The sequence below is a fragment of the Phoenix dactylifera genome, unplaced genomic scaffold, assembly GCF_009389715.1.
Source record: "Phoenix dactylifera cultivar Barhee BC4 unplaced genomic scaffold, palm_55x_up_171113_PBpolish2nd_filt_p 000343F, whole genome shotgun sequence".
NCBI classification, from domain to species: domain Eukaryota; kingdom Viridiplantae; phylum Streptophyta; class Magnoliopsida; order Arecales; family Arecaceae; genus Phoenix; species Phoenix dactylifera.
Genome location: NW_024067803.1, coordinates 279,309 through 285,396, shown reverse-complemented (window position 1 = coordinate 285,396; position 6,088 = coordinate 279,309).

Sequence of the window (6,088 nt, the reverse complement as noted above, 5' to 3'; positions counted from 1 at the left end):
CCAAAGCTTTATGCCCTTCCATCTCCATCAGAACCTATCTAAAACCCATGGCCCTATGCCTATCAAGGTGTCATTTTGGTACGGCTACCAACTTGCCACGTTTTCATCTATCAAAGGATGGTGGGCAGGACACGGATCACGAGAAATACCCGAGCCTCATGTTTTGTGATTTGACGTTATTTCGATGATATTAGCGTGGCGTTTCTTTTAGTGATATTATCGAACAGGTAGAATGAGTCCAAAGAGAATGTTGGAGAAGCGTTTTTTTTGGAGTTATCGCGAGTAAATGGGGTTGGTGGACCGAGCTGTTGGAGGATTTGGATAAACATGCGGCTGCCGTGAATAATGAGAAAAGCCAAGAAAGCGAGCCCACATAACGTTTCCAACGAATACGGGGTGTTAAGATACGTGGAGGTGTGTGCATGGCTACGTATACATTTTGTAGTGCAAATTATATATCTAATATTCTAATACTATATTGAATTTTTTATATTGAATTTTATTATCTAATATTCTAGTACTGTATTCAATTCTAGTACTACTGCCCAACCTCATTGTGGTTTCTTTGATCTGATTAAATCCTTACAGCTGATAGATGTCTCCCCCTTAAGGGGCAAGAATAACTTGGTACAATCATAGAGAATGCTCTGTTTTGGCTGAACTTGATAGACTTCTTATGCTCTCAATCGGTTCAAACCACCATGGCTAATTCTTTTTTTTATCACACTCCAATCCTTCTTTCTTTTCAAAAAAAGATGTGTCAAAAATCTCCTTTCACGTTTAATAAAAGTTGTCCATCTCTCGGCGAAGTTGTATCCAAAGTCTGGAATTCATAACTGCATAAAAATTATATCCAAAGTCTTGGCCAATCAACTTAGGCCCTTCTTGAACTCTCTAGTGGATGAAGCGCAAACTGCTTACATCGAGGGCATTCTATCTTTGACAGTATTTTTATGTGCAAATGAGATCCTTCATCATTCCAAGAAGAATAATTCTGAGGATATCCTATGTAAGTTTGATCGTTCAATGGCTTTTAATAAGCTAAACATTGAATGTCTTATTAATCTCGTTAAACATAGAGGCTTTCCCAAGAGATGGATTGGGTGGCTTTCCAAGTAAACTTTTCTAATAACCCGTGATCTATATTTTTTCAGCTTTTTTCTCCTGCCTCACATTCTTTCCTAGATCCATAGCATGTCTTTTTAAAATTCCCGTAAACCTTTGTTAATTTTGTCATTCTAGTCGGATAGAGAGTTTCAACCTACTTATAATTTTTACAAGCATATATAATTTACTTGGAGAAACATAGAATATATAGTGGAAGAAAAAAGTGAGAGATCATAACAAGAGCTACTTGAACCATATCCATCACTTTTTTTGCATGTCTTAATGTCTCATCTAACTTCACAAGCTTCAAAATTCAACTCATCGTAAACAAGTTAAAATCTTAAGTACATATTCTAATTCCCTTATTAAATAAGAATGTGATGCAAGTAACATGATGTAATTGAAAAAAAAAAGAGCAATATGGTAAAAGAAAGGGTCATTTGGATTATATTACACTCAACATGATCGACTTGTTGATATTAATTTTCATAAGTATTGCACATTATTTTATTTGATCAATATAGTAGTGATGTGCCACTATTAATTAGCGTTTGAATGTTAGACTTCCCCACAAGGGAAGGCTTTTAGAAAAGGGTGCCACAGTTGAGTTAATAGCTATCAGTTAACTACATATCAATATGATACGAATTTGCTATATCATGCTATTAGCCCCAACTCAACATGATTAGTCCGTAATTAGCTAGCAGAACGAGGCAAACAAATTAAGCTCGAAGACTTCTTTTGAACCCGAAGATAAGGTGATAAAGAGAATAGAAGTGAAGTAGGATGCTTCCTCACAGCTTCGATGCTCTGGCTTGTTTTTGTTCACTAAATATATATTATATATGAATTTGAACTTATAATTATTATTGACAAAAATTAAATACATGATTACAAAGTTTGATTCATGGGAAAGATGTTTATGAAGGGTCCAAGAAGATTTGCTTTTCACAAAATTTTTCTATGATCTCACGACCTACTAACTTTTTCAAACATCAAGAGGGAGATGCACAGCCCCTCCTCCCCTCTTGTGACTAGTACTAGTGCTCACAATTTATTTTCTCCTATGAAAGGTCCAAGGCCCATCAAGGATGGGATGAGTATTAAGACTGGTATTAGCTTCTTCTAGTCAAGGAAAAAAAAGAGAAGTCCAAAGCTGTTTTTTTTGGCATTTTCTGTTGCGTTTTTTTTAAGTAAAACTTGTCCATCCCAAATGCAGCATTTGGCCTTCAAGGTAAATGGATTTGTTTGGGTCACATCGATTTGAGATCAAATCGTACCAATTGGCTTAGTCATCATCTATGATTGGACACATCAAGCTCTAAAACTCAACTCATCAGTGAGTGGATTTACACGATGGTTCCAATCATGTCCAAACTCAATCATGTCACTCAATTATGCCCAGTATGAGCAAGCTTTGAGGAGAGATTATTCCTGCACCTCTCCCACATACATCAATCACAATATTTGGTGAATGAGGTTCAATAATAGAATGCACTGCCACTTGGTGCCTACAAATGTTGGGAATAATTCTCTTGGCAGCGCGGTTGTCCACCCTACGGTGCTAGAGAACAAGATGTGAGCTTTCAAAATGCGAATGAGTGGTATTCCAAGCACCCTTCATTTGTCCATGATTCATAAGTGCTGGATTGTAAAGGAGATTCTGACAGGACTAAAATTGAGTGGATTGGCTGTTGTGTAAAGTTTCCAGCCAGCATGTCTCAAGTCCGGTCTAGCAAAAGATGGTAAGACATTAGTGGAGTTTGGTGAAACCAAGGCCAGTCTAACACTCCATCTATTATTTCTCACACCACCTTTTCCTACTTGGGCTCTTAAGTTGACATGCCATCAAATGGTTGCATCTGTCCTCTTTGTTATTTTGATATATGATGATGCACGATGCACGTTGAATGATCAGCATGGATCTTTAGTGTTAGCCTAGATGCACAAATATAATTGATAAATTAATAATTCAATATTTTTAATATTCAAAAATAGTAAAAAAGAAGAATAAACTAGCAAATAATTAACTTGACAATAGAATAATAAAATGAAGAAATGAAAGAAGATGGCCTGTGGATCGAAGCACGCTGACGCGTTGTCCCAGAAAAGTTTATGCCCCACGTATGGGTCCGCTGGCATGGATCTCCTAGAGATACGATAATTCAGTACAGAACTACGTCTTTCCCATCAGTGCGCCTCCAAGGAAGAAAGAAGAGCACGTTCACGCTTGCAAATAACTGAAAAGAAATTCAGAAAAATAATTAAAATTATGAGGAGAAGAAAAATTTTCTTTATTTCTTTTCTCTCTAATGATCCCTAGAGCCATTTTTATATAGGGTCTTGGAATAGGGAGATGAGAAATTTTTTATTGTGTATGAAATGATCCATGGAGCCCTTTTATATAGGCTCAAGCACATCAAAAGAAGCAGACTCTCCTCCCGCGGATTAATGACGTGTTTTCTTTTGCTCATTTAATCCTGTGGCTTGTTGCATCTTGGCAGCCCATGCTTCCTTCCTTCTTCGTGAGCCTTTCTATGCTTGCTTTTGCGCGCGCGTGGATGCATGACACTTGTCTTGGTCTGCTTTTTTTGGGAATCTTTCCATGTTTGCCTCTTTGCTTGCGCGTGGATATTTGCTACTTCGCCGTTGACCAAGTCAAATACTTAGTTGGCCGCGGCTTTCTTTGTTTGGCATGCAGTTTTTAAATTTTAAAATATTTAATTTAATTCAACAATTAGTTCGATAGCACACATCTCAAGATAGTTCGAGCAACATCTTACTATTATACTACTAGATCACCAGTGGATCCAAGGAAAATTCTGAATCCATGGCCTCCTTGAAAAAACCACAACCTGTGTTTTTGTTGCTCGAATCTCATGTGCCAAATGCTAATCTGACATTGCAACATTGCAAGTCAAGGATCTTGAGACATGATGGATATGGTGGTGATATATATATATATTAAAAAGATAAAGTTAAAGAGATAATGAGATGAATCAGTTTCATTGGACCGTATAAAAAAAATTTAGAATAGAATAGCTGGACTCTTTCAAGTAAGAATCCTCTGTAATTTTGAGCCTCAACTTGAGAGATCCAATGCTGCGAGTCTGTCCTACATAATTGTCAATGGCTGCTACATGATACATGGATGGACAAAGGTTGTATCTTACGCATTAAAAACGTGTTCACCTTTTTTCACACAGATTCACCGTTGAATCACGTAATGTTCATTGAAGAATTTTTAAATATTTAGAGATTTTTGTACAATCTTAGTGCCGTGAAAAAAAAAAATCAACCATTCTTTTCTGCCAAAAAATACGATTTAAGCCTTACGTGGATAACATGACCCATGAAGGCGCAAGTCACCAACCAGTAGCTCTTCTCGCTCACCGCAGGTGAGCTGATCCGCGGCGGTTGATAGGCATCTTTCTCTCTCTCTTTTTTTTGAGAAAAAAATAGAAAAAGGAAAGAAAAAAATCTCATCCGTATAGCAGCCCCCACTGAGCCTTCCTTTCAATATTCCATGTAGGTCGCAAGTTTCCACGTACCCTCTTCGACTCGTGAATTTTCTCTACTGGGTTCATTATCCAGGTGTGAGTATGTCACCTCGGCGCTACCTCGATACCAACAGATCAGTAGCGCTTTCACCGAAAATGTTCCGACATGGAATATTTGATCTTCAAATTTAATTAACGTCCGCGTGTTTCGAATTTGGATCACCTCGGTAGAAACAAAGCTCCGCTCTACCTGGGTAGCCATCTTGGTGGCATGGGCATCTTTCTTCGTGACTGTAAATGCTCGATAAATCCACCATATCTCACCGGATACCATGACCCAAACTCTAGTTACCTCTCTCAATATCGTAGGAGAAATCGGAGCAATTAATGCCGAATTCTACTCCATGACGGCATTGTAGGGAACCGTACAAATAACCGAAGACGCGTGTTCCCATTCAATTCCAAGCTCTTAATATATCCATCCACCCGTTGTGGGTCCCACCCTTTTCCGAGATTCAGCTTCCGGTCAGAGGTCGCTTCTTCCAACCAACACCAGTCCTTGTCTTCACTCTTTTATTACTCTCATTTTTTTCGCGATAATTTAATGAGAGGGGAGATATTCGGTATTTTGGCACACGTGCCGCTTGATGCAAGCCATGAAACAGGTCCGGTAGCATTGGTTAGCCGGAATGGCCCTGGGAGTGTGTCTTCATCACAACAGCAGACAGCCTTTGGATCATCCCCCCCATGCATAGTTTTTATGTTCCACTTCACTGCACTGTAAAATAAAGTTCATAATGATTTGTTCCCTGACAATTTTGAGAATAAATTATTTTAGAACTCAATTTTAGTATTCAAAACACTTATTTTTCACATGTTAAATGATTTGTATACTTTTAATCGCAATTTTGTCATGCATTACTCCAATCTTATTAATTATATACTTTTTTGATTATACGATACAACCTCCTTTTGGTAGCTTGGATTCGCCTCGTGGCATTTAAAAACTAATTAGATTACATGCTAGCGTGAAAAATGAAATGTGGAACAATTAAATCATAAGTTATCAAGTTATGATTATACAAATTTGATGAATCATTTTGTATCATAGATGTGCTTTCAAATAATGGATTTAGCTACTATTTAGTTCAACAATCTTATATAGCGATCGAGAATCAATAGGAAATAGATGGCGATATTGGCTCCCGAATAATTTTGATTAATCCACAATTTCTACATTAGATTGAGCAATAAATTGATGATATTTAGCATTTTCTAAAAGAAAAAAAAGTAAAAATCAAGATTTCTAGTTCGGTAGCAAAGAAAATATATGACCTCATATTTCTTAGAAATGCTCATACATTCCACATGATAAATGATATGGTAAATATTTGTTAGCCTTATCTCAAAGTAAACCATCAAAGAATTTCTATCAGAAAATCTTCAACAAGAGGGCTTTGATTTTAAGTTGGATTTACATC